Below are 10,754 nucleotides of genomic sequence, written 5' to 3' on the forward strand. Positions count from 1 at the left end.
GGATTCAACGGATAAGAACTTCGACGACGATTATTTTGAAGTAACGGCCGTTTCTCTACGTTTCACCCTGGATCACAAATATCTCTCTCCCATCATTTACTAGGTTACTGAACTTACCTACTTTTTTGTTCCCTCAGGCTTGATAGTCTGGGAATTATATTTACACATAACACTGCTAACTTTCCTTTATTTCATTAAGTTACTATATTATAAGTAGACACGAATAAGGAGAGTGGTTTTAACATCAAAACCAGACTCCAGTGTGAAGTCTATTCCTGCTGGTTCGTTTCTGAAACGTTACAGTTCGTAACACAGTTTTATAAAACTAGTTAGACCACATCTGGAGTGTTTCATACAGTTCTGGTCGCCCCCATTCTCGGAAAGATGTCGGGGCTTTGGACAGGGCGCAGAAGAGGTTTACCAGGACACTGCCTGGATTAGACGGCATGAACTATAACGAGAGGCTGGACAAACTTGTATTGTTTTCTCCACAGCGGAGCAAGCTGGGGTGAGATTGGATGGCCGTTTATAAGATTACGAGAGGAATAGATAGAGTGGACAGACGATATATTTTTCCTGGGAGTTGAAATGTCCAACACATTTAAGTTGGAAGCAGCTGTGAGCGGCAAGTTTTTTTTTTGTTTCCACAGAGTGGTGGGCAGCTAGGGTCACTGTCTGGGGTGGGAGACCCTCCACCGTCACGTGATCCCGTCTCCTGTTCACGTTTTTCTGCAGATCTGTAGCATCTGCTGGACACTGCTCTACGTGTACGTGTAGCGTCATCTTTCCCCGTTCAGACAAGTCAGTGAGATCCGCATCTGTCACGTCCTCTCATTGTGGGTGGACAGAATATTTTTTTTTCTGCAATATTTTCAGCATGTTTCATTCCACTGTTTTTATCTGCTGAAGTGCAGCCAATGTTTTTGGGTGTCTGACCCGTTTATGTGAGAATTTAGCCTGTTCTATTTATCTGAGTTTCTCATAAATGTGTACAGTTCAGTTAAGCTTCACTCCACTACTTCCAAAGCAACAACCCGGTCAGTCAAATCGTTCCACACAATTAAAATAGCTTATTACATTTCTTAATTTTTTTAATTTTTGTCCTATTTATATAATTTAACAATGTAATATTTATATTCTTATTTTAAATCACAATTGTGAAAACCTATTCTTATGAATTAGGTTCTACTGCTGCCGCAGAGACAACGAATTTCATGACATATGCCGGTGCTATTAAACCTGATTCTGATATTGATATGGGAGACCCACCACCAGTCACCTGATTCCAGTTACCGCAGATCGTAATGTGAGATTGAAGCCTTTTCCATATATTTGCTTTCCACAGAAATGACAACAGTTCAGTTTCCTTCTGAGGTTCCAGAGCAGAAGCTCAGTCTGTCTAATATTTCCACGTAATTAAAATGGGAAATTTGTTTATTCTCATAACATACTGAGCTACAGTGTAAATCTTGCCTGCCGTACCATCCACACCAATCGATATATTTCAATAGTACATTAAATAGGTTATGTTCGTCCTGTTATTTCTTCTTTTATTTGGAACAATAAGATTTAATAAGTATCACTTAGAAAAATCCAAAAAAGATGGTGGACTTGCACTTCCTAATTTAAGACTGTATTATTGGGTGGTGAAAATTAGACAATTATGTTTTTGGTTGTATTGGCTTGATAAGAACCAAAAATCATTATGGGTTGATTTGGAATTAAAAGCTGTTAAACAATTTTATTTAAATTCAATTTTAGGAGCTCCATTACCTTAACAGCTCTCTAAAATTCCAAATTTAAATCTTTACCCGGTTATTAAACAATTCCTACGGATTTGGGTTCAGATCCGTAAATTTTTAAAATTTTAAGCAATTTAAGTTGTCTAGTTTTTTTCATCGAAACTTTTCATTTAAACCTTCAACAACTGACTCTATTTTCTCCCATGGAAAAATAAAGGGATCCATTCTTTTACAGATTTATTTTGTAATGGTCTATTGATGACCTTTGAAGAGTTAATTAACAAATTTTCTCTGGCTCATACACATTTTTTGCAATATGTTCAGGTGAAATATTTTTTACAACAATGTTTACCTAAGATTCCATATTTACAAGAATCTGATTTGTGGTAAACCATTTTGAAATTGAATCTCGTAGTGTAAGTTTCCATTAGCAGATTTTATAATTTATTTTTGTTACACAAAAAGAACCTATCACTAAAGATTAAACAAGATTGGGAGAGAAAACGTAATATGACCTTTGTTAATGAAGTTTGGCTTCGAGTTTCGAAAAAAACGTAAATTCTTCTTCTGTATGTGCCAACCATTGTTTATTTCAATTTAAAGTCGTTCACCGTTATTATTTAACAAAGGAGAGACTATCTAGAATATTTCCTAGTATAGACAAATGCTGTCTTAGATTTAAAACTGAAGTAGCTACTTTGTCGCATATGTTCTGTTCATATTTTTCATTAAAATCGTTTTGGAAATCTTTATTTTCTGCAATTCCTAAAGCTCTGAAAATTAATTTACAACCTAATAGATTGACTGTTCTATTTGGAATAGTTCCACATCATAGTCAGAGTATTTCATCTTCAGATCAACATGTAATTGCATTTGTTACACTACTGACAAGAAGGGTTGTTTTCTTAAAATGGAATGATATTTCTTCCCCTACATTAACTGAATGTTTATCTCAAGTGATGTTATGACTTAGTTTGGAAAACAAAATGGACGTAGAACTTTTTGATCCTCGATTCAATTTTGAAAGAAAATGGGGTTCTTTTACCAAATATTTTCATTTAATTTGTATTATGCTATATTGGTTCCTTCCGGGTTGTTGATTCCTAATGGTTTTTCCCCTTTTGTTGTAGTTAGTGGGGTTTTTTCCTAATTAGATGGGGTTCTTCTTTTCCTTTTTTGTTCCATTTTTATATTTTACGATCAGTTTTTTCAGCTTTATTAATTGTATACATATTAATCCATAGGTTTTGTCTCATTTTATAGCTGTAGAAGATTATGTACCAATAAGAACGATTCTAAAAATGAAAAATGAAAATGATAAAACAATCACTGTAACAAAGCATTGTGGCTGCAGAGAAAGCGCAGTGCAGATATACATATGGTGCAGGGTCACGTCGAGTTACATTGTGAGGCCGAGTCCATTTTATCATTCATTTGGTTTAAAAACACAGACAGGAAGCCGTCCTTGAGCCGGGTGGTTCGCTTTAAGGCTTTTGTATCTCTTCCCCGATGGGAGAGCGGGTTTGCAGCAAGAATGACCAGGTTATGAGGTTTTTGTGTACATGGCCTGCTTTTCCGAGGGAGTGGAAGTGTAGGAAGAGTCCATGGAGTGGAGGCTTGTTTCTCTGATGTTCTCTGCTCTCCAAAGTTCTCTGCAGTTCCTTGCAGTCATGGGCAGAGCAGTAGCCATACAAAGGCGTGAGGTATCGACAAGAAGCTCAGAGACCTCGGCCTTCACCCTGCCTTGTGTAGCTGGATCCTGGTGATAAGAGTGGGCTCCATCTCCTCTGTCTCGCTGACCCTCAGCACACATACCCCACAGGGTTGTCTCTTTGGCCCTGGCATTTACTTTCTGTGCACCCATGACTTGTGTTGCCACCCACAGCTCCAATCTGCTAATTAAATTTGCTGACGACACTACACTGACTGGCCTAATCTCAAATAATAACGAGGCAGCCAACAGAGAAGAAGTCATCACCCCGACACAGTGGTGTCAAGAAAACAACTTCTACATCATTGTGACAAAAACAAAGGAGCTGGTTGTGAATTACAGGAGGAATGGAGATAGGGAGCACATTCAACATTTCCAAGTCTGTTATTGACACGAAAAGCACATTTTAATATTGATCATGACACAATGCATTTTATATATTGTTAATGACATTACAATGGCATTACAAGGACCAGTGTTTGAGTAAATGAGACTCACCAACTTTCTCTTGACTGAATCACTGGAATCTCCGAGTCAGATGGGTTCTCTCCAGTCGGTGCTCTCAGTCCCCGGGCTGGTTCACTTGTTGCTGTTCCCTCGTCTTCAGTCGTGGTTTGTTTCCAATAAATCTCTCACTGCAGGTCTAACTTTAACATGAAAGATAATGAAGCACGTTAACAATGAAAAGGAGGACCAAACATATCTGCTTAATGTTACTAGGAACAAAACTCACTGAAATTTAAATAGTTGGGAGTGAGACAGAATGTGCCCAGAAGAACCAGTTATGCCAGTACCAGTCAGACCCAGTTGTGAAGAAGGCCCCCCCCCCCAATATTCCCTTTAAACTTTTCTCCCTTCATCCTTAACCCATGTCGTCTGGGTTTTTTTCTCCCCTAGCCTCAGTGGAAAAAGCCTGCTTACATTCACTCTATCTATATCCATCATAATTTTATACACCTTTATCAAATCACCCCTCATTCCCCTACGCTGCAGGGTATAAAGTCCTAAACTATTCAACCTTTCTCTGTATCTCAGTTTCCCAAGTCCCGGCAACATCCTTGTAAACCTTCTCTGCACTCTTTCGACCTTATTAATATTATTCCTGTAATTCGGTGACCAAAACTACACACAATACTCCAAATTCCCCCTCACTAATGCAATATACAACATCACTATTACAGCCCAACTCATATACTCAGTACTTTGATTTATAAAGGCTAATATACCAAAAGTTCTCTTTACGACCCTATCTACATGTGATGCCACTTTTAGGGAATTTTGTATCAGTATTCCTAGATCCCTCTGTTCTAGTGCACTCCTCAGTGCCCTACCATTTATCTTGTATGTTCTGCCTTGGTTTGACCTTCCGAAGTGCAATACCTCACACTTGTCTGTATTAAACTCCATCTACCATTTTTCCAGCTGGTTCAGATCCCTCTGCATGCTTTGAAAACATTCCTCACTGTGCACTACACCTCCAAACTTTGTATCATCAACAAATTTGCTGATCCAATTTACCAAATTATTATCCAGATCATTGATACAGATGACAAATAACAATGGACCCAGCACTGATCCCTGTGGCACATCATCAGTCACAGGCCTCCACTCAGAGTAGCAATCCTCTACTACCACTCTCTGACTTCTCCCATTCTCAATTCCCATTCAAATTTACTACCTCACCATGTATATCTCGTGGCTGAATCTTCCTAACTAACCTCCCATGCGGGACCTTGTCAAAGGCCTTACTGAGGTCCATGAAGACAACATCCACTGCCTTCCCTTCATCCACTTTCCTTGTAACCGCCTCGAAAACCTCTAATATATTTGTTAAAGTAGACCTACCATGCACAAAGCCGTGTTGACTCTCTCTAATACGTCCCTGTCTATGTAAATAATTGTCGATCCTATCTCTTAGCACTCCTTCCAATAATTTACCCATGACTGACATCAAACTTACCAGCCTATAATTTCCCAGTTTACTTTTAGAGCATGCTTTAAACAACAGAACAACATGACATTTAAATATATCTGTTAGGGTCCCTGCAATTTCAACATTAGTCTCCTTCAGGGTCCGAGGGAATACCCTGTCAGGTCCTGGAGATTTATCTACTCGCCTCAAGGTAGCAAGCACCTCCTCCTCTTCTATCTGTATAGGTTCCATGACCTCAATACTTGTTTGCCTTATTTCCATTGATTCCAAGCCATTTTTCTTAGTAAATTCAGACACAAAAAAAACATTTAACATCTCCCCAATTTCTTTTGGTTCCATGCATAGTCGACCACTCTGATCTTCAAGAGGACCAATTTTATCCCTTAACTATCCTTTTGCTATTAATATACCTGTGGATGCTTTTACTATCCATCACCTTGAATGCCAACGTTACCTCATGTCTTCTTTCAGCCCTCCTGATTTCTTACGTAAGTATTTTTTTGCAACGCTTGCAGAGTTATTTAGGCCAGTTAGAAGAGTGGGTTGAACGATGGCAGATGGAGATTAATGCTGATAAGTGTGAGGTGCTACATTTTGGTAGGAATAATCCAAATAGGAAATGCATGGTAAATGGTAGGGCATTGAAGAATGCAGTAGAACAGTGATCTAGGGATAATGGTGCATAGTTCACTAAAGGCGGAATCTCATGTGGATAGGGTGGTGAAGAAATCTTTTGGTATGCTGGCCTTTATAAATCAGAGTATTGAGTATAGGAGTTGGGTTATAATGTTAAAACTGTACATGGCACTGGTAAGGCCGAATTTGGAGTATTGTGTGCAGTTCTGGTCACCGAATTATAGGAAAGATATCAACGAAATAGAGAGAATCCAGAGAAGATACTAGAATGTTACCTGGGTCTCAGCAACTAAGTTACAGGGAAAGGTTGAACAAGTTAGGTCTTTATGCTTTGGAGTGCAGAAGGCTGAGGGGGGACTTGATAGAGATATTTAAAATTATGAGGGGGATAGACAGAGTTGACGTGGATAGGCTTTTTTCCATTTAGGGTAGGGGAGATTCAAACAAGAGGACATGAGTTGAGAGTTAGGGGGCAAACGTTTAATGGTAACACGAGGGGGAATATCATTAATCAGGGAATGGTAGCTGTGTAGAACGAGCTTCCAGTAGAAGTGGTAGAGGCAGGTTCGGTAATGTCAATTAAGATAAAATTGGATAGGTACATGGACAGAAAAGGGATGGAAGGTTATAGTCTGACTGCAGGTCAGTGGGACTAGGTTAGAGTATGCGTCTGGCACAAACTAGAAGGGCCGAGATGGTCTGTTTCCGTGTTATAATGTTTATATAGTTATATGGTTAATATTCGGTGGGACATCTTGTTGAGGCAGCGAAAGTGTGGAACGGGCTTCCAAAGGAAATGGCGGATGCGTGAACGATTTCAACATTGAAGAGGAGATTTTATCCGACATGAATGGGAGGGTTGTGGACGACATGGTCCAGGTGCAGTGTCCACGGGACTAGGGAGAGGATCAGTTCGGCGCTGCAGGATGAACAGAAGAGCCTGTTTCAGTGCCGTACTGCTCGATGACTCTGTGACCAAATGCCACTGCGGGATGTTCCCCAGCGGGGTAAGGGTACTCCCGTCAGGCTGGGTGTGGCGGGGCATCAATATGGGACCGCTGACCATTTCTCTCAGAGTCTGTTGTAGCCAGAAATAATTACCGCATTTTTGAGCAATTCTACTCACTGAGTTAAGCAGTGATTTGGCAAAACAACATATAATATTCCACAAAGCATCTTGGATTTATCCTCTGAATTTGGCGACTCTTGATTTGGCCTTGAGTAAGCTCAGAAACTCTGGTGACTGAATCACTGAGCGACCGGCGCGATGGTGAAAGAACTTATCATGTAGGCAGCATCAGGAGAGGAATAAGGACAGTTGCCTTTTCGGGTCCGGACACTTTATCTCGACTCTTCACAAAATCCATGGCATACAGATCTTCGAGGAGGGGATCGCTGCGCACAATTAGCCATTTTATTCTCATGCACATAGAAAAGGGTTCGACAATTAGTGCCAAAATCCTTCCTGATTTACCATCAATCCGCTTTCCCCGGCACTCAGATAGTTGCGCGGCTCTAATCTGAAGCCAGTGCACGCCCGGAAGCTCAGTTCTTGATGCTGGTTCATAATGCTGCGTTCTTTCCAATGCGTCTCTCCTTGGACCGTCACTCCGTTCCTGATGTGCTGTAGCGGAAGTGACGCAATTGGCCCGTTGTAAATCATATTTCATGAAATGCCAAGGAACCCCGGCCTCCTGATTCTCCATGTTTCTCTATCTAAACGCGAGAACAGCGTGCTTCAGGAATAGCTCGGTTTAATTATGCCGATGCTTTACTGTGTCCGTGTATTTATGCCCCATTACGCAGTTCATCTCTGTTTAGCTTTTAATCCGCACTTTTTCCCCGAATCAATTTCTTTCTCAAGTTCAACTTCGAAAATCATCTCGTGACTCTGTAACATATTTAATATCATTACTGCTATTTATTTGCATTAAAACCGGTTTTGATACAATATATTCTGTTTTCTCTGTCTGCTACAGCAGTTGACAATGTCTGTAATGCTGGGGTCATTGGTTTGCATTTCGCGCTGCATACTTGCCAACCTCTGTGTTTGCGACTGACTCCGCTAACAGTGCAAACTGTGAGGGTTTGCGCCAGAAATCATTCATGTTAATGTCCAGTAAAGAATAAATCACCGCAAGCAAAGTGACAGTGAATCACATGAAAGGTGCGTCATCACGGGGAATTAACGAGACAGAGACTCCACTCGCAATGTGAGAGTGGAATCAGCGCTGATGAGGTGGACTCACCCACAGGATTACAGACTACTGTCGTCACCAGCGATGCGCAGATAATTACACGGAGTAGTTTGAAAACCTCGCATCAAGTGTTGCGATCCCAGCATCGGCCGTCTCTTGAGGCTTCATGACCAGTGTTGCGTTCAGTTCAATGAAATAAGGCGTATTATTTCCCCACTGGCATTACGGTTCGTTAGAGCACAGATACTTTTGCTAATTAGCGGTAATTAGCACCAGTCACTGTACAAGTTGTTTTCATTATTGGTGACCGATTTTCCCATAAAATACGACATTTTGAGCTTCAGTTACATTGAGGACGGAAACATCCAGACGCGGTAGACTCTCAACAACGTGTAATCGGTGAAGAGTTTTACCCTGCAGGCGCGAATGAAATTTGCTCTCTGGGCTTTGTTATAACTGTTTGAGTTCATTTACTGGCTATTTTCAACTTTTATGATGTTTAGAAATTGACAACATTCCAAACAGAACAGCCTTGGATTAACAATGTTTCCAGACAGGGAGATTTGTTACACCTTCATTGTAATTGTCGGTATCCCGGGTAAGTACCTTTCGATTACTTATACGGAAGCAGAGACCTCACGCCGCGCTCAGCTACTGATGAGTGAGTGAGTGTGTGTGCCTGTCTGTGAGCTGCTGATTGTGCATCTGTGAACAGTGGCAGGCATGCAATGATGTTTGTCCAAAGGAGCAAATTATAGGAGGTTAGCGTGACGTGCTGGGGAATTAGCTCAAATGGTAGAGCGCTCGCTTAGCATGCGAGAGGTAGCGAGATCGATGCTCGCATTCTCCATCGACATTTTGTATTCAGAGGATTCGTCGCATCAAATCCCTGAACTTGGAATGCACAAAAGATGTGGTTGTGCGGAACGTGTCTCTGTCAAAGGGTCGGGAGAAAACGTCGTAGGTTTGCTGCGTTGAAAGCAGATAGGAGGAAAAGCCGGCTGGCAGCTGGTGTTTCAGTAATGCATGAGCTGCAGGCGACGATTCAGGCATAAATCAGGTGAGTGGTTAGAAGGACATTGCCCTGGTTACTGGGTGAAAAGTGAAAGCTGAGTAACCTTTGATTTGAACGGGCGAGGGCGATCAAAGAGCTGTGTTGGAATCGTAGTGTCCCTAGAATTGTCAGAAGCGCGGTGATCGGCGTCATCCCGTGGCCTGTGGCTCCCAGTGCTGGAAGGACGACATAGTTGCCACAGGCAGGCTTTTGCCATCGGTCGACAGATGCCGGGCTGAAATCTGCATAATGATTGTCGGTAGGAGCCAACGTGGAGAAACTTGGTGTCGCTTTTCCTTCGATAGCTCAGTTGGTAGAGCGGAGGACTGTAGAGGAAATGGAGTCATCCTTAGGTCGCTGGTTCGATTCCGGCTCGAAGGATCAGGACTTTTACAGCGCCCATCATCAATTCCATACCACAGCCTCGCCATGATTGAAATTCCCCCGCGAACGTGGCATTTGTGGACAAGCAGCTGAAATTTCCTTTATGCCATGTTAACATCATTTTAAAATTATGCTAAAATCTTTCGACATCTTTCGTAATATTATAATGAAATACTCTGAATTTAAGTGCATTAATGAATATAATCCATAAATGTGTTAAACACTAAACGTATCACATTTACAATGAAAAATTTCAGCTTCAACGTATGTGCATTGTCATTGTTTTCAAGTTACAACACTGTCACAAATGGTCACAATAAAGACAGAATAGAAGTCTTACTGTTAAGAAACCACCAACGTCGTCCCGTCAGAAAATTTCACTGTTGCATCCTCCCTGTCAATTGTGACTGCCTGACAGTGTCTACGTGTCTTGTGTGTTATGTTTTGTCATCGTTTGAATTGCATATTACAGATTTAAACAACATTACAAGTGCCGAGCACTTTTAAGTCCGGGTAACAATCTTCTGCTCTGAGCAATGGTTTGTCTCCGAAGCAGTAAAATAAAACAGAGGGAAGGTTACTGCGGTGCAATATCTTGTTTTCAGAATCTGACCTTGCAATCGAATAGTAACTCAGACTTTCGGAAAGAAGTCAATTACACTACTCCTCTCCTTGGAGATACCGCGCTTGGAGTTCTGTGAACAGTCTTGGACGCCCTGTTATAGGAAAGGCAGAAGTCCGCTGAAAAGAGTGCAGTCAGTATTTACAAAGATTTGCAGGGACTCGCTGGATTGAGTTACAGGGAGAGGTTCGGCCGAGTGGCATTTTATTGAGGGCAGAAATGTAGCTGGATCACGAGCGACGTTTCCTCACATAGAAGTTGCTCTGTGTATTGAACAGCCTGAAAAAGGAAATGGGCGTACAGAGTCGTTAACAATATTTGAAGTACACATGGACAGTTTGACGAATGTGACCCAATCACGAACAACTGTATCAGGTGGCCATGTCGGTCGGCATGGAGATATTGGGCCGAAGGACCCGTTTCTGTGCTCCATCATTCCTGGACTCTGCTCATCGCTGTTGCATCCGTGAACGT

The 10,754-nt window shown here is 41.4% G+C and overlaps 2 non-coding genes across 2 annotated transcripts; both read left to right on the top strand.

Moving 5' to 3' along the window:
• Positions 1 to 8,997: 8,997 nt before the first annotated feature.
• On the top strand, positions 8,998 to 9,070 carry trnaa-agc (transfer RNA alanine (anticodon AGC)). The gene has a single exon. It is a non-coding gene; the product is annotated as a tRNA-Ala (tRNA).
• A 499-nt stretch (positions 9,071 to 9,569) lies between these two features.
• trnay-gua (transfer RNA tyrosine (anticodon GUA)) lies at positions 9,570 to 9,655 on the top strand. The gene is given in 2 exon segments: positions 9,570 to 9,606; positions 9,620 to 9,655. It is a non-coding gene; the product is annotated as a tRNA-Tyr (tRNA).
• The last annotated feature ends 1,099 nt before the right edge of the window (positions 9,656 to 10,754 follow it).

This window comes from Hypanus sabinus, unplaced genomic scaffold (assembly GCF_030144855.1).
Source record: "Hypanus sabinus isolate sHypSab1 unplaced genomic scaffold, sHypSab1.hap1 scaffold_541, whole genome shotgun sequence".
NCBI lineage: Eukaryota > Metazoa > Chordata > Chondrichthyes > Myliobatiformes > Dasyatidae > Hypanus > Hypanus sabinus.